We start from the raw sequence: 19,277 nt of genomic DNA on the forward strand, positions 1-19,277 counted from the left end.
TCTTAGGAAAGTTTCTCAGGTCATGAAGCTTTTGGTCCTTTTCCAAATATGAGCAAATCTCAAACTCTGGCGATTTGGCCATTATTAATGACAAGAGTTTGTATGGCAGTACAAACACATAAGGTAATGCTAGTCAGTGACGGACAATACTATCAATAGGGATAATGTTGTTGAGCAGCTAAATGCAATTCAATTCTGACAGGTAGTCAGTTATAATGTCAATTATAACTGTTTCAAAATGTCAAACATAAGTAAAGAAAACCAAGCAGAACAGTTATCATCCTTGAAAACTGCATGGCATTTTTAAGGAGAGCTATTGCCTTTTTAAATTTCAGCAGCATTAAAGTGCAGAACAGCTGCTCAGTCACAAAGTGTGCTGGTTTGTGAATTTTCTTGATGGTTTTGAACTGTGGAGGTGTTTATCTGTCTAGCTGGAGCATATCATAAAAAGTATTCTTCCAGTTAGTTGCTAAATGCAGTATATTTTGGAAGCACAATCTGAAAGTGAACTCACTGGAAGTAATCACTGTCTGCATTTTCCCTCTACTTAAACAGACAAAAAATCCTTTCCATGTTGCAATTAAAATCACTCATTCATTTTACATAGTAGTAATGGATCCCTCTTACACTTGCTCTTTAGTTTCCTCCTCTGCAAGCTATTACATTGCTCAGAACATAATCTACTGAAAAGCAAAATACTAATTCACTTTATATGAAACTGCTGTTTATGAAAGTGATGCGAAGGTAACCTGCAAGTACTTTGACACAAAGCAGACAAACACATTTGCAAGCAGTTTGACACAAAGCAGACAAACACCACACATAGCTGATAATTCATCCAAAGGTACAGCCTGAGCTGGCAATAGCTGCTGCCAATACTGTGCTGCGCAGAACACTGCCACTTTCTGTAGCCAGTTCACAAAAGTGGGTGAGAGAAGAATGAGATTATTATCTATCGGATTTTTTAGTAATGAAATGGGTCCTTGGCTTGTTATAACATGTCAGATGAAAGCTGCAAAGAAGGTGTGATGAAATGGACAATTTTCTTCCTATTAACATAAATGTTTTGCTTCTAAGGAGCATGTAATGATCAAAGCACATTACAACAGAGGAAAGATTGTTTCTGATGAGATCTGGGGCTTTTAAAGGTCTAAAAAGAAAGCAGGTGGCTAAACTGGGACTTGCACTGAAGTTCAGTATCTTAGTCAAGAACCATGGTCTGAAAATTGTAGCTTTACATGCCTTTCTTTTTACAGTTTTAAAGTTCCCAAGGACTCCACTCTTGTCAGAGGCAAGCAGCTCGGTGTTTATCTTACACCTAGATTTCTCTGGTTCTGATCCTGATCCCTCATCCAGCTGCTTCTTTTGACAGGTTCACTGCTGCAGGTGAACTGTTTAACCTAGTTTTCTGGTTTTAGTCTATGCCTACAGCTTTCACATGCTGTTAGATTCAGCACTTATACAGGTGTGGAAGTTCCAGGTCATGCCTCGTTTTGTTGTCTTAAAGGATTAAACCTCTGTTAAACACTTCCTTGAGGAAAATGGTACTCATCATGCAATGATCCATTCTAAGCATGGAGTTCTCATGTCGGTTTTTTTTCAGTTTGGGTTCAGTGCAGAAAAGAATTCAAAATTTGTTGGCTGAGAGGAAAGGATGAGAATACTCTTTTATGTAGCCTTCAGCTTAGAATATGTGGCTAGAATGGAAATAAGGAATTTTATTCTAAGTACTAGTTATGGACTTCCCTCAGTTCCAGGGTCTTTCTCCATCTACTAGGTTACCTGCAAGGAGTCCTGCTAGTTCTTGTGGTTTTTGTACAAGTTTTATCAGAATGGGAGAGCTCCAGCATGAAATTATTTTGCATTTACCTATAAATGTGGCTAAGGCAATACCTTCAAGGACATAACAGGATTAGTCTGAGTCCTTCAAGAAGAAAGGGAAATAAATTGCAAGCAGCATCAACCAGCACTAGCTCCTCTGGAAAGTAAGCAAAATTGATCCTGCCGTCATGAGGTTGGTAACTTATTTCATTCTCCTTGCTTTCCAGAACCATCCAGTATTGTACCAGCAACAGAATGCTAATGAATTTATACACATTTTTTAAGCTGTGGTGTGATGGAAGTTGGGTGAAGTTGGGAGGAACTGGGGAAATTTCCACAACCAGTAGAAGTAGGAAAGCTAGATTAAAGACATTCTAGGAGGCAGTGAATCTAGCTTACTCACCTACATTGCTCTTCTGTAATTGGTTTGAGCCCATTTGGTGGTCACCTTCACTGGGGATATCATACCGGTGCAGTGGAGCAGGAAATGTTAGTGGATGTGGGGTTACAGCACAAATGGGTTAGATCTGAGTAAGGACAGGGGTCTGTTTGATGTCATCCTAGGACTTTTACCATGCCTATTATTTGGAAAGGTAACTCACCTACCTCCTGGGACATCACTTGTATAGTCTAACTCAATCCTACCACTGCTTCTGCTCTCCTACTTGGACAAGGAGATAAAGACCAAAAAAACCCCAACCAAAACAAACACCACTCCCCCTCCTCCCCCCCCCCCAAAAAAAACCCAAAACAAAACCTTGTGCTTGTAGATGGAATTTTTCATCTCTTATCACTCCTTTCCTCTTCCTTTTTCCTTATTTGGCTCTACTTTTCACTGTGGCAAAGAGCAGAAGCAGACACCTGGAGGATAGATGTTGTTGCCATAGTTAGCTCAGAGCCAGCTACCTTAAATAGTCACTTATTCTTTTAACAGTTAGAACCAGTCTTCAGGCTGTGCATGTCTTGGATAAACATGTAGCTGCCGAACTTACTTAGTACAGAAGGTGAAGAACAGCATAATCATGTTGCTACGCTTTACCAAAGTGGTCCTGCTCTCTTTTTTAGGACAGCAGAGGTCCTACCTGCAGCAGAATTCCAGGTGGCCAGTGCAAAGTGAATAAAAGTATTTCCCAACAACCCTGAGCATATCATCTAAATCCCACAGAGAAGTGGATTTAAGACACACCTGACTCCTCAGCACTTATCTATTGCTTAACAACAGGTTGCCCTCCTGCTTTCTTGATATTTTAGATCCTTTTTCCGAACTGACTAACTCTCCACATGCACTGCGGAGAGAATCTTACACTAGATTCTATTACTGCTCTGAGGTCCAAATATCCTTTCAGTATGTCCTTTACTTTATATGTTATAGTATTCTAAAGTAAAATAGCTTTATGGTGTACAGCAGTTTCTTTGTCCAGGTTCCTATAAAGTAACTAAGATGATGTTGAAAAGTGTGAATTCCATCACTCTCGGTGATCTACGCATATTGACAGCAGAACTTTCCATCATTGCAAAAGAATCCTACTCCTAAAATATCTGTGATGCCAGGAAAAGAAAATCGATAGGCTAACATCTATTAGGAGTAAATAAAGCAGATGGTAAATAAGTGTATTGGGTTTGCGTAGCAAGGTTTTGGTAGTGGGGAGGCTACAGGTGTGTCTTCTGTGAGAAGCTGCCAGAAGCTGCCCCCATGTCCAACAGAGCCAATGCCAGTTGGCTCCAAGACAGACCCACCACTGGCCAAGGCTGAGCCCATCAGTGGTGGCAGTAGCACCTCTGGGACAAGATATTTAAGAAGGAGGGGGGGAAAAACCCTGTGCAACAACCTGCAGCTGGAGACAGTAGTGAGAAGATGTGAGAGAAATAACTCTGCGGACACCAAGGTCAGTGAAGAAGGAGGGTGAAGAGATGCACCAGGCGCTGGAGCAGAGATTCCCCTGCAGCCCCTGGAGAAGACCGTGGTGAGGCAGGCTGTCCCCCTGCAGCCCATGGAGTTCCGTGGTGGAGCAAGTGGATGCACCTGAAGCAGGCTGTGACCCCATGGGAAGCCCACGCTGGAGCAGGCTCCTGGCAGGACCTGTGGACCCGTGGAGAGAGGAGCCCATGCTGGAGCAGTTTGGTCCTGAAGGACTGCACCTCATGGAAGGGACTCGCACTGGAACAGTTCGTGAGGAACTGCACCCTGTGGGAAGGACCCGTGTTGGAGAAGTTCAAGGAGGACTGTCTTGTGTGGGAGGCACTGCATGCTGGAACAGGGGAAGAGTGTGAGGAGTCCTCCCCCTGAGGAGGAAGGAGCAGCAGAGACAACGTGATGAACTGACCACAACCCCCATTCCCCGTCCTCCTGTGCTGCTGGAGAGGGAGGAGGTAGAAAAAATTGGGAGTGAAGTGGAGCCTGGGAAGAAGGGAAGGGTGGGGGGAAGGTGTTTTTAAGACTTGGTTTTATTTCTCATTATCCTACTCTGATTTTATTGGTAATAAATTAAATTAAATTTTCCCAAGTTGAGTCTGTTTTCCCAAGTTGAGCCTGTCACAGGCTCATGGGTTTTGCTGAGTGATGTCCCTGCCCTTATCTCAACAAACGAGCCTGTTGTCACATGTTCTTTCTCCTGCCAGCTGAGAAAGGGAGTGATAGAGTGGCTTTGGTGGGCACCTGGCATCTACCCAGGGACAACCCATCGTAATAAATGAAGAAAAAAAGCATTTCTCTGTGCAGTCTCTTAAAACTGGAAGAGAATTCCCCTATAAAGAATGGAAATTCCTTGTTAAAATTTTGACTGATTCCCTCTTTGACCTCTAATGGATAGCAATAGCATAAAATCTAAACTTTGAGGGTCCCTATAGATCTTTTTATACATGGTTCTTTAGAAAATTAAACTCAGCACTATAAGTTGATGTTTTCCTGTGTTCTAGCCAGCTGAAATCGACATGAATTTCCATTTTCTGGTCAGAACGGTAGATCTGACTAACATTTCCTGTGCAAATTACCTTAATACCAGCTATCACAGTGTAGCATTTTTTCTGCACGGCTGTTATTATTTTCAGTGAACTATTACAATACTTCTGGGTATGCACCCATACGTGCAAAAAATACCTATTTTTAAAATACAACAGTTCTGAAGATGTGTATTTGGCATTTAGTGGCCAAGTTGATCTCAAATACTACGGTATAAACCATATGTGGGATACAAACTATCCAGACACTCTTTATTAGCAGTTGAAGTTAAAATGTAGTAGTTTGGGAATTTTTTTCTTAATTGTAGATGGTAAGGAGATGAAGAAGTTAATACATTTCATCATTCTAACGGTCTCCTCTGACCCAACAATCCACCCAGTCTAACACTTGCATAACATGACTGCAGATTTTATCTAGCAATCCTTGCATCAAGCTTAGCTACTTTGGGATGAATTCAGTCCAGAAGCTTTTTCTTTCCGCATATCAGTCTTTGGATCTGGGTTTAGGCCTCTTGTGTAAATAAGCTCATTGATATTATCTTGGCTTCTAGTGGACACTTATCCACACTGCACAACTTGGCATTGTAACGTATGATTGGCAGCCTGATGAAGAGAAACCCAGGGCAGGAACAGCAGGAGTGTTGGAAGGTCGGGATTTGCACTGGCTGAGCTGTGCTGGAGAGCTTGTACAGCATATTTGCATAATTTGCTGTGGAAATTACTCAGTTCTCACAAATATTTTGAAAAGAAAAAGGATCTCTGGATATTAATGGATTTACAAGAAATATTCACTAATCTCATGCTTTGAGATTTAGGTTGTTCGCAAAACACTGGTTGAATAAAGGGATTTTACTCACTAAACCCAAGAAACAGACTTTGAATAAAAATGTAAGGGCTTTTTGTTTCCCACTGTGTAAAATCAGGGTGAATGGGACATGTTTCCAACCCGAAATCATGTTGTGTGGAATCCTATTATAAAATCAGGACTTTTTTTCAATAATTTTTTTATTAAAGATGAATAACAAGGAACAGCTCAGAAGGAATGAAAAATAGGAAGAACAGGAGAGCGGGAAAGCTAGTTTATAGCTTTTTGCTGCCACAGAGACTGCTTCTGGAAACTGAGGTAGATTTTTTAAAGCTAGCACAGTGCCTTATTCAGTGCACTCTTCAGGAACTAATCTGGGTACAACTGATATAGGAGATCATGAAGGACTGGGAAGGAACAGTCATTAAGCTGAGGAATCTGTTGCTATGAGATGCTATGAAGGCCAAAATACAGATTACCTCAAAAAGATGGTAGAGAAAATGATGGTAGAAAAGTGTGGAGATATTAAACACCATGGTCTCAATGCAAACTCCAACTCGGGAAATTTAAAATGAGTGATTACCTGAAGCTCTAGCAACAGTCGGTTATTTCATATTTCTAATAAATTTTCCCTAATCATTTGCTACTAGCCACTATAAGAGAAGAGATACTGGACTATATGGATCTTTGATGTGATATGATAGTTCTTATGCTTTCTGTAGCTTTTTACCCTCAAATCAAAGCTAGGTTTGATTTCTTGCTTGTTCGTGAATGTGTCTGCAGATATCATTCAAGTCACATGTACCATAATGTATTCATATATTCAAAGAAATATACTCTGCTTATTTTGAGGTGGTGGGAAAATCATACTTCCTCAAGAGAGCAGAATGAGTAGCAGGTAAAAATGTTATTAATTCAAGGAGGATTTTCAAATTATTTCGATATATTTTCCCATCATCTATGCCCAGCTCTGGATTCTAATCCACAACAAGGAGCTAAAGATTTGTAAGTACACAAAATGATACCATCAAGTTAGCCCTAATAGGATTCATTGGTTCCAAATCAATCTGTCCAAGAAAGTGGAAGCTCTTTGCCAAAAGAAGCACAATCCAAGAGTTTGTTCTGCAGCAGAACTTGGAAAGGATGGAATAACCAGTATGTTTGTAGTGGGACAGAAGATGCAATATGAGGAAGATTCTGGGCATTGTTTCAGTCTTAGTGACAACTTGTAATTTAAACTTTCCTCTACAGTTATATAATCTCTCCTGTGTGCTGCAGCAGGCTGAGCCTTTTTGTTCTCCCTGGTTACAGTTTCTCCATATGTATTATGGATGCAATTTGGAATTTCAACTCCATGTTTAGGAGAAAAAGCGAGGTGTTATTCTAAGTAGCTTCTGCACAGATATCTGCTTGGAAAAACCTTTCAGACCATTCACTTTTCAAATCTAGTCTTTATTTATGACAGAGCAACCACAGAAAACAATTAATTATGAGGTATTATGAAATAACACGTAGGACATCAGAAAAAAGAGAAGATGGAGCTACGCCAAAGACACTATATAAGAATCAGTGCCTTAGACTCAGTAGCAGTGAGCATTCTACATTTGCCCAGTTACTAAGGCTTGTGAGATTGTTTCTGTGCAGCTGACTTTCACAAAAAGCTTTTTTTCCAAAGCTGGAATTCTTTTACCTTCTTCTACAGCCTCAAAAGTAGCTTGCCCAGATGATCCTAGCAGGCATTTCTCACCTAATCAATCCCCTAGCACTAGAGCAGCCATGGCAATTAATGGCACATTGGTCTCCCCTGGTTTTGCCTGAGAAATACACTTCTCTAATCTTCCAAAGACTGAAAATAAATTTGTCTGCCCAGAATCTGATTCCAAACAGAGGTAAGGAAGGGAAATGTAAGAGTCTGTGAAACATGGGAAGTCTGATTTGTGGCCCTCAACCATTTTGCAACTATGTTTTGGGGAAGAGTCAGAGCAAGCTTTTTGTTTGTTTATTCTCAGGCACAGATACTTTACACAAGGAAAAGCAAAAGTTGTTATTTGGGGTAGGTAAGAAAGAAATAGAGCTGTGGGGCACCTGAAGTGTCAGCAGATGAAATCCTTCTGTTTATTGTGCAGATGGAGGAGTATAGTTTTGACTACTTGACCTTTTGGATTCTGGATCTGAGAGTTTGATAAACAGTCATCACAAGCAGAAAGTGCCTCTGAGAGCACATGGTGAAAACCACTGGTGAGACACAATATATTTATTTAATCGTCACAGCTTATATTGGATATCTGGACTGGAAACCATAGCTTGAAGAAATGCCAAAAGGAGAGAAGTATATTTATTTAAAATATTTATATATGCCAGGGGTTCACTGCAGGCATGAGATTCTTCTGTGGGAGTGGAAAGGCAAATTGTAAATTATATATTCTAACCCTGTCACTCTGAAAAATTGTAACCCTCTCTTAGCTCTCTGGCTTTAGAATAGGGAAACAATGCAGACAAGGCATCCTTTGAAGACGACAGTGTGTCATATTATGTCATGTCACAGGAAGGTTGCCTATCAGACAAATTTGTATAAACTCTGACTACTAGGCATATACAAAATATAGAAATTAAATACAAAATTGTTTAATTTGAGGAATTATTGTGCTTTTGTGTGATTTGGAAGTATGCCTATTTTTTTAATCCTGATATTTTCCCCAAGTGTTGTAACAGTTTGAAGCAATAATAGCTCCCTAATTTTCTGAGAATACGGATTAATTTTCAAATAAAAATGCATCTGGTTTTGAGCGAAAATAATCCCCATTTTGGAGAAAAAATATCTTGGCAACTGAAAATTTGCCCATTTACCTAATCCTATGGTAAGAAAATAGTAACAAAACTCAGAAAGTTTTCAAATCATAGAACATCACATGGTACATTTTTCAAGACCAACTTCATTGAGAAAATATTGTACAGCTTTATTCATTACATTATGTATAAGAGATCTGAAAACCAGACATGAAGTAGACCATGTCTGGTACACTGTACACAAGCAGACTATGCCTGGTGGTTCGTTTCCTGCATTCAAAAATCCAACAAAGCAGGTGATTCGTTGATTCTTTACAAAGACCCTCATTCAAAATACTGTACATCTGAGGTCTGCGTGCTTACTTAAGATCAGAATGAGATTTATGTTTACAACTGTGATTATTTCCTCCTCAGTTACCTGAAAATTATTGTATTCCACATTACAATGAGTATTTCATGTCTCATATTAGTAAAAGGTTTTGTGTCCCATTGTTTTGTTCTTCAACATTATTTCTGTATGTACTATGTAAATGACCATGTGACTCACACAGTATAGCTAACATTTCGAAATGCTGTATCGTGAGCATTCACGTTTGGTTCTCATGGCTTTAATTGTATGCATAGTAGAAAGGCTTTTTTACTTTCTTTGTGGAGACTACAGTGATGAAGCAAGAGATTTTATGTTACTTGTGGAATGCTTTTTGCATCTTTTAAACAATGGTGATATGCATTACTGGAAGAGTTGTCATTTCCAGTTGTAATTGATTTGCATGGCTGCCATGGTGTAACATGTAAAACCACGACAGCAGGGAAATATGGGAACAGGCAAGTCACCACTATACTTAATCTGGGATTGTTTGTTCATCATATTTTAAAGTTTAAGTTGCACTTGTCAGTTGGGTTCATGGACTGTCTGATCCATTAACTACCCCCCAATCCTTTCACTTTCTAGAGGCTGATGGCACCGGTGCAGTGCAGTGAATTCACTGGAGGACATTCTTGCCCTTCAGGGTTACAAAGACTGCAGGAAACCCTCTCTTGGTTATCCCTGTTGAGGGTTAAAGGGAAGTTTCAGTGTATTTTAAATACCTTAAAAGAGAAGTGGGTGTGGATCACTGGCAATGCTACTGCTGCTAACATGTCAGTCACTGCATGAAGCTTTCTGCCTTGTTCCAAAAATCGCCCTATTTCCCACACATTCTTAAATACCCAAACTGATCCTGTACTTTTCAGTACTGAGTCAGCCTGACCCAGTCTTTCCTAAATATGCAGTCCTAATCTGTTTGACTCCCTGCTACATTAAATATCATTCTGGCATGTTAGCAAGAGACAGTAATATCAATCTACTTAGGGTCAAAATGTCAGTAGTTGGTTCCATTTGTGGGGATGCATGACTAACAATAGCATTGGTAACAGCAAGCTGTCCATGCAAGGCAGATTAAAGAAGATGTAATCTATTTATATGTGTTTTGTGTAGCTGTATTGTTTCTTACCAGGGAGATCAGAGCACTTCCCAGCCAGAACTCAGGCACTCCCAGTAATTTGGCAGAACAACATGGAGGAAAAGGAGACAGCTGAGTATTGTGAAACATTCAGTGTCACTAATTTTATTTAAATATAAAAATTATCTGAAGAAACAATAGGAGGAACAATAGGGTGATCCAAGCAGTGCGGCAATGTTTATGAGTGAGTTATGCTTTTAGCTAATGTTTCAGACAGCTCCCATGTCCTGTGGTGATGGACTTATGGGAAATAACCACATAGATAACACAGGTCCAGCCAAGCGCATTTTCATTGCCAGGTAGCACTGACCTGCATTCCTCTCTAAGCTCCCGCATTTGCCTGTTTGTTCGAGTTTCTTCACCACAGCTGAAATCTATTGACGTGACATCATAGTTGGCTGTTTGGTGACGGTTCGGCCACCCCGCCACTGACCAGAGAATTCACTGAGAAACCCTCTGGCAGGCAGCGGCCCTGTGCACAGGGACGAGCGTGTGGTGGGGACAGCAGGCGCTGCCGTGGGCCCTGGGTGCCCCCGCCATGCTGCAGCCCGGACTTGGTGTTGGCCTGCCCTTGGCAGGTGTCCCCGGTCCTGTGGCAGCCACGCAGCCGCTCTGAGCACGCACGAAAGACATGCCTCGTGGGTCAGTCAGACGTTTTGGAGGCAGCTGGGGTAGAAGCAGCGGGAGGGTGAGGTTATGTAGGCTTAGGATAACCTCTTGTTCCCTTATCCGGAGCTTAACCTTTATGGGTCATATGATACAATCCAGTAACCTCTGCTTTGCACTTGTGGGACACACAAGTTTCCATGTCTCCTAGAGTCACAGTGCTGCCCCAAGGAGCAGAATGAGGCAGTGCAAATGGGAGCAGCTGGAGATTTGCAGGTGCTCGGAGATTTCAGGCTTTTGCACTACCAACCTCCTCGCATCACAGCTAAAACCTCAGCGCTCACCTCTGGGAGGAGTACGGGGAGAAGACCAGGAGGGAATCAGAGCTGGCTGAGCGGTCACCAAGGCAGAAGGGAAAGGGAATGGATGGTGGCTGGTTTCCTAGCAGCGGGAGGTTGTCCTTCCAAAACTTTATGCACAATAAATGGAAATGAAAATAAAACCCAAGAGCTATGCATTCCCACTTTCTAATTCACACTTACTTTGCTTTTGTCTTACTCTGTCTGCTTATAAATAGAAAGAAATGCAGGGCATAAACCATTTTTTTAGGTAGCAATCCAAAATGGCTTTTTCTCATCTAATAGTTTTAATGTAGATAAATGACAAATGAGTTGATGATGACATCCTTATTAGAAAAGAAGTGTAAGTCTAGAAGCACAGAAATTAAATACAAAATATCCTTCAGCACAGGGGTCAAGGAAGGGAGTACAAATACTAATAAATTAAAATTTTCTGATTGTTATGAAAGGAAGAAACAAACAGAATATTTGAAAATATTTTATTTGGTTTATTTCAATTTATAAAAAAAATTCAACAATTACATTGAGTACTTTAAAAGAATTAGCCATAAAATATTAAAAATAAAAGCAAATTTTAAATTACTTTTGACTCATTAAATAAAGAGTTATGTTGTGCACAAGGACAGCCATTACTGCAATACTAAAATCCCTGCATTTTCAAACTCATCCATTACACAATTCCTCACAAAATATTAAAGCTGAACGTGCAACGTGTTTGCCAGGTTCAACAAATCAAAAGATCTGGACCAGAAGCAAGTTCCAGAGTTGAGGGCACCAAATGGAATTTCCTCTTCTGGCCTCCTCTGACGGGAGTGCAGAATCACACAATAAGAAACATGGACTCCAACATGAGCAGATTTCAGAATTACTGTGCCTGTGAAATTTAAAATCAACACTCTAAACTGCAACTAGAAAAATGAGTGGCATCCGGTGCAGAGCAGAGCAGTTTGTTGAATAGTCGTGATGGGAAATCGGCCTGCAGTTTCCAAATGACAGCAAGAGGTAATTGCATGTAAAACACATTACAAGCAGCTAGTTACATGATGACCAAGACACGGATAGTTTGTATCTGAAAGACTGAGGTGCAGTCATCTCACCCAGCACAAATGAACAGGCTTCTGGCTGAAGGGCTATGGCCGCTGAACTTCCAGGAACAATCAGGGTCTTAACAGAAATCCTAAAGTTACTTGGGACTTGTTAGTACAAAAGTCTATCTATGGAAGCCGAGAGATACTATAAAAACTGTCACAGTTCACTCTATCCCTTCTTCAGGTTTTGGGTTTGTTTATTAGATTTTATTTATTTTTTTAAATGAGACCTCAGCAAGAAAAGCAGAAAAAGACTTCCTAAAGACCCAGTGGAAATTACTGCTTTCCCTTTCCTTTCCTGTCTCCTCCCTCCTCCAAACAAATGGCCAACCTTTTTAATAATCTCCCTTCCTGTGTGAGCTGTGTTTCTTTTCTGACTCATCTCTTTTTCTCTTTACTTCATACATATCCTTTGTTGTTTTTCCCGATATGAGTTTTGATCCCACCCTGAGGACTCTGACTGTACTCAGTCCTAAGGCAGTTTTAAAGGTAGATGATGTGAGCAGACATTTTAACAAAATCCAGAAATGATTTAAAATAAAAGAAGTGAAATAGAAAAAAAAAAAAAAAAAAGGGAAAAACAGGTGAAACATAAGAGTTGAGTAACCGCAAAAAATATTTTTTGCCCAAATCTACAACCTTTCTGTTTAGTTTCAACATGAATCAACATGAAGTGCTCTCTATTAGTCTTCCTCCCTCACTGCAGCCTGTTATGCAAATCAATAACAAACACAGAGAAAAAAATCCAGATCTACCTATAACTTCTTCAATTCCTTCTTTTATAATCTATGCCTGCCTCCTTGCTGTTTGGTCTCTGTCAGATGCAGACAACAGACTTTTTAGTTAAGATTTGATACTGGTTTCCTTTGAATTTATTTGGAATCAGAATTTTGTAAAAGATGCTGGTCTTTAATAATAAATTAGCCAAGGAGATGAATGGTTTTTTTGTTGCTAATGTGTCTTTATTTGTATAAACTCATATTATCACCTGAAAAGGCACAATACAAGGTATAGAGTGAGAGTGTAATGACACAGTCAGATGATACTGACCATGCTTGCTCTCAAATTGTTTCAAATATTAAGTCCACAAGTTTATCTTTATTTGCAATGATATGAAATAGTCAGGAGTGATAAGTATATTTTAAGTCGCATGTAGCATATTTTAAGACACATGTACAGTCTTTCACTAAGATCTTTGAGATAATTAAATTGTTCTGTGCAACAAAACTACAATCTATAATGGATCAAATGGATAATAGATAATGGATATTCAGTTTGACTACATTGTGCAATGAATTTGTCTGTTTTCTATAAATATTGGTGAAAGGATCAAGATTATTTTTCAAAGTATTTGATAGCCAAGGTTATTCACTGAACTATTGAGCTTTTTAATTAAACTTCTTTGAAACTTCCTTTTCTCATTGCATTGCTTAACTGAGACTGGTTCCAAAAGTTCTGTGCTGTTTCCTGGATAATTGCAATTAATAAACTTTTCCAACTTGGATTTGAAAATGATTAGTCAAAGTAAGTGGTGATGGAAAGTGACCACATGAAAATCAACATATTTCTGCCTAAAATTTTAGCAGTAAACCTGTCCCCTTGGGGGGAAGATATTATAAGGAGAATAGGAAAACTAAGAATTTGTGGGTCATATGGACTCTGCTTCTAAAGGCCGATTGTTAAGACCCTTCAGCATGTTACAAAAGGCACTTGGAACCTCAGAAAATCAGAAACTGGCTAGAGAAATCCCTATTCTGCCAACCACAGTCTTCTGCCTAGGAAGAGCCAGTCAAATACTGAACAAACCTTTACCTCTTCTAGGAATTACTGACATTCAAAAGTAAGTGGGCTCAAAAAAACTACTATTGAAATTGGCAAGAAAGAAACAATCTCTTTCTTCTTCGCTACATGAAACTATCTGTTTTAAAAAGAATAAAAATTCTAGCATTGGTCATTCTTGAACATTGGTCATAGCTATGGTTACCTAAAAATATGAAGAACAGAGTGCAAGTAGAGATAAAGTTTTATGGAACCAGCAGGGATATAGATAAACTCTTGGACTTATGCTCTTTTAATTAGATAGTCTAAATCCAAAAGCCTATTTTTTTAAATTATAACAGCTGGTCAAATAATAGGCATCAAAATTGCAATTTCAAATTGAGAAAAATGGAGTAAAACCATACAATATGCAAGTATTTTTAAAATGGATTATTTTCCAATTTTCTGATAAAGTATGGTAATGTGATGATATTTCTTCAAGTATTCATTTTTAATATTCAGAGATTCAAACTAAAGGACTACAAAATGCAAACTAAAAATGAATTTTATAAATGCCTGAGAAAAATACATGTATTATGAAAGTAAGAGATTTTTAGCCTGCTCAAAAAATAGACAGCTGTTTCTGTTGGAAAAAAGTGCCCATTTGAAATCATATGATTGATCACATTAGCTTTTTGAGTATCATTACTACTTTTTAGTCAATTTGCTTTAAAATTTATTTCAGAACATTGTCATTTCAAGAAATGTTGATTATTTGATTTAAAACCTTAGCATTTAGTATGATTCTCTTTTGAAAGTAGTAAAACATTAAGAGGCCATTTTTCAATGGACCTAAAGCATGCTTTGATTTTTTTTTTAATTTTTTTTTTACTACTGTGTTTTGAAACTGGTTTTTTTTATTGTGTCTTGAATGGGAAAGAAACTGAAATCACTTCTTGTGTGAGAGATCCTCTTTTCCTTTCTAAAATAATACCAGGTAATGTATCTAGTTTCTAATATATTATTAGATATTTTAATCACTATCTGTGTTTCTCAAAGAACATTCAGAGATGTTTAGAAAGAAATATGCAGAATCTAATAAAACAATTAAGAATGATTATGTCCAGTATGAAAATGACTGCTCAGGTGGTTCCCTAGTTTTCAGGATGAATGTAAAGTTACTCTGAAGCAAGGTGTATGAAATTATCTTTAAAATACTGATTCTCAGACTTGTGCCTCTAACAGCTTCAGCTTCATCAATCAAAAGATTGTCTGGGGCCTGCACTCACACACCCTAATTTACACATAAATCTCTATGGGTAGTGTTTGCTATGGGTGGCGTTTTCTAATGGCTAGGAGCCTCTTAAGGCCTAAAACCTGACACTGAAATACTAATAGTAGGATTTTGGAGACTCTAGGCTGTGCGAATCTGAACTGTAAGGTGTAGAGTATACTGGGGTATGGATAAAGGCCCACTGACTGTCAAACAGGCTTTAAAATGAAGCAGGTACAAATACAATGAAACAAGTGTTTGTTTGTGCTGATAATATGTTGGTTAAGGCTTAACCTGAGTTATTTTGAGTTGATGCTGAAATTTCCATAACCTATTAACGTGGGAGAAATTGTAGCTTCTTCCAAGGTCAGTGGCATTTGCCAACAGTTTACCAGTACCTGTCACCATCCTAGTATTTCCGTTCATGCCCTCCGTCCCCCTGTCCCTCCTTGATGCTGGTGTCCCCCAGTTGCGCGCATGGGTAAAATTACCGCCCTGCATTCGCATTTGTGGTGATGGTTATAATTAGCTCTCTGGTGTGCACCATTCCAAAGTTATCTTTGTCTTTGTAACCTCCAGATTCAGTTACTGTAATTCATTCAATGTGGGATTACACTTGAAGGCAGTTCAGAAGCTACAGCTGGTGTGCTATGCAGAGGCCAGGTTGCTTGGTGATGATAGCTATAGAGAGAATATTAAACTTCATTGGCTCCAGATTTGCTTTCAAGATGTTGCTGTGGTCTATAAATAGCTTCCTGGTTAAGTATGTAGTGCCTGAGAACCTTCACTCTCCCTTTGCACTGCTGTCACAATTAATAACAGCTGCTTATGTTTGGGGACACAGTTTCATGCAGCTCTCCTTTAGCAGGGACCACACATATCTTTGAACACTTTCTTTTTATACAGGTACGACCATACATGTTCCCTTAGCACTAACTATGCGTCTGATTTAGGAAAGCTTTATTTCTAGGAATTCCAAATTTTATTAGAGTAAGTTCTAATTCTTGCTCATAGGAATAAATTAACCTTTTTAAATTATTTTTTTTCAATTGTAATTTTTTAGATTGTTAAACTATACCCTACTGATGTTGGCATTATAATGTACTGAAGTATAAACTTGTTAAGGTTTATACATAGGGAAACCCATGTTAGTACTGTTAATCTTCACGAACTTTGCACTCTACATAATCTTAAACATGGTGTTCTCAGTCTTACCAAGGGTCAAAGGCAGTAATTGATGCAGACAAATTGTTGTATGGATATTATACTTGGCAACATGTTTTTGCATCATTGGATTATACTGATAATTAAAAAAAAAAGTCCTCAGAACCTTAATATGATCAGGCAAGCCATCAACTTTTAAATCATATGTGTATATAGATTTCGGGTTTCAAACCAGTCCATGTTTTGAGACTGATTTAGGAACCATTACACTTGAAAAACAACAAATTGGGTAGAAGTACCCCTAAGTCCCAGTTTGCTTATTTAACTAGGCACTCATGCATTCCTGCCAAATCTGGTTTTCATGAAAGTCAATTTATTTGTTCATTATGTGACATTTGAAACCATTCAAGCAATTGTGAGATGGGATTAAAGTCTCTGCTGAAATGTTTCACTGATTGGAGTGTTTTGGCCATTTTTGGAGGCAGCATAAGACATGATGATAGGGTGTGCAAATGCACTGAAATATTAAAGCCACATTATTGATAACATTTTAATTTTCTTGTGTTGGTACATTGTAAGGATTTTTTTTTTTTTTTTTTTTTTTTTTTTAAGGGGGAATGTCCCTGGCTTATTTAGAACCTGTGGATCTGGAAGACTGAAATTTAAGCCATTTTCAAAAGAAAATTATCTGATAACATTAGCTCTGTTCCCCTGCCAAACAAAATTCCATTAACCATCTGAAATGGGACTTAATAACAATCACGTAAACCAATTAGTCTCAATTTATAACTCCATTAGGACTGTTATTCATCACCACATGGCTTTATAGATCTGTGCTTCCTTCTGACATTAGGCAGATTAAATAACAAATACGGCCTGGGGTGCTAAACAAAAACGTAAATGCAGATTGCCTATGAAAGATTTACATCTCTGAAAACAAATAATTTTGAAATCTCATACTTCTTACACATTCAAAAGAGATATTCTAGACTTGAAAACCAAAATATATGAATCTCTAAAAGTATAGACAGCAGCTGGATTAATACTTTCACAATGTTTAAGAGCAGAGGGACATCTAAATCATCTGAATGTTTTCTAAACCACAGGCCATTCACTCAGCTACCGATATACTGATCCTACCAACATTAGTAAGAAGAAAACATTCATGTCTTCAGTAGAATAATGTTTTTTTTGTTGTGTGCATAGAGAAAGCCACTACCATTTTCCCTGGAAATTGATTAGTCTTATTTGGGGATGATCCTACCTGATGGATTGTGATCCCTGTTAAACCAGAAGGTAAAAAAAAAATTCTTTATAGATTTCTGCCGAACTAGGTAAAGGACCTGGCTTGATCTGGTGATCAATTTGATTCTGATCACATGACTTAGATGGCTAGACATAGATTTATTTGTACTAGCTTGGCCAGTTTTCCCATTCAGTTTTCCATCTATAGCCAATCACCAATGCTCCACAGAGGAAAATTAAAGAGAGAGTAAGAGAGATTGAGAACAGGATTCTTCCTGGATGGTCAGTTGTTGCTCTGAAGCACAGCAGTTATTCACAGTTATTCTCTAAATGTAAATAGTAAGGGTATTTTGAATGCAAAACAGAAATTTGTATTCCATTCCTCCTTAACTTTTCCTTGCCTAGTGAAGAAAAGAAACATGAGCCAAGTCATTGCTCTCTTTGAATGTAAGGTCAAGCAATTTAGTATAATCTGCCATTGCTTTAAGGAAAGGTACATGCACAGCTCTCAGTTGTTATCTCTAGGTGAAAACAGGGCCTGATGACCTATGAGTGTGTACATGGCAAAGACGGATCAGAGGCTCAGAAGGCCAGAGCTCTGGACTCAGAACTGATCCAAATCTACAGCTGGATGCTTAGACCCTTAAGCTCACATCATAAACACTTCTTTTTCAGCCTAGTGGTCATTTCTGTGACATTCTTCAAAATATATTTATATCTTTCTTTGAAGGATAGGTACAAGAAATGCACATAGTTTTTTGATTGAGTTGTTAGTAGTGCTTTGTACAGAATCGAGAATTTTTCCCTGCTCCTACACACTACCTTCTATAACTCAGTTAGCTCTTCCTGGCACAGCTTTGCACTGAGTCCGCGTTGTCATGTTTATCTGTAATGACCTATAAATCCTTTTCTGAGTCATTGTTTTTCAGAAGAGTCTTTCACCCTCTAGACTTAACCTGCATCTTTTGCTTTCAAATAATCTGCTGTATTGTATTTGAACATATTAAATTATGTTCTTTTGGCCTATGACTAGTTATCTGAGCAATGAAGACTGTGATATAAGAGCAAACCATTTTCATAATTTACCACACCATCCAATTTTTGGTTATTTGCAAACTGTGCCATTATTATCTAGATTAGAGAAACACTGAATCAGTCTCCAGTGGGAGGGGGATCCTCACAGAGATTTTGCTACCCTGAGTCAACTCTCGATTAAGAATAAAATCTTCAGATCTAAGTAATTTTTCTTCCTGTGAGATCCATAGAATGAAATACTTTGGCTGCTCTGGTTCCTTTAGATTTTACTACAAAAGGTTTGAAATCAATTGTCAAAATAGTTCTGTCTGAAAATGTTTTTAAACCAAATGTTGCATATATTCTATCAACCTCAGTGGTTTAGAGAAGATGTAAAGGACTCTAAAATTATTTATTTTCCTTTTGGAATAGTTGTTTTTATTCATATCAAAAAGTCAAAAGATTTTCTGTTTCATTTATTAACATGAGACTTTTTTCTTTTGAAACATGCATACAGAGGTCTGCTTGGAAAATGCTTTTAATTTTGAGGGTTTTGTTTTAATCTGACACTTTTTTCTTCTACAAATGTCATATTTTCACAAGACAGAAAACACCATTTATATAATAGTGACATAATATTGATGAGTTTTGAATATGGACTTGAATGTAATCTTAGAGGATTCCTTCAAAGTGATTCTGTATTTTAATTTTTTTTTTTTTTTCTGAATTTTAAAGGCTTTAAGGACCGTAGCCTATAATTTAATCACTGCAATCTACTGTAGCAAAGCTTGTTGATGGCAATTATGAAGTGTACGGAAAGTTTCTAAATAATCGTGACTGCAAAGGGAAGTCCCATGCATGAAGTTCTGAAGTGATCTATTCATGTGGAATAGCTGA

This window comes from Balearica regulorum, chromosome 4 (genome assembly GCF_011004875.1).
Source record: "Balearica regulorum gibbericeps isolate bBalReg1 chromosome 4, bBalReg1.pri, whole genome shotgun sequence".
In the NCBI taxonomy this organism is placed as follows: domain Eukaryota; kingdom Metazoa; phylum Chordata; class Aves; order Gruiformes; family Gruidae; genus Balearica; species Balearica regulorum.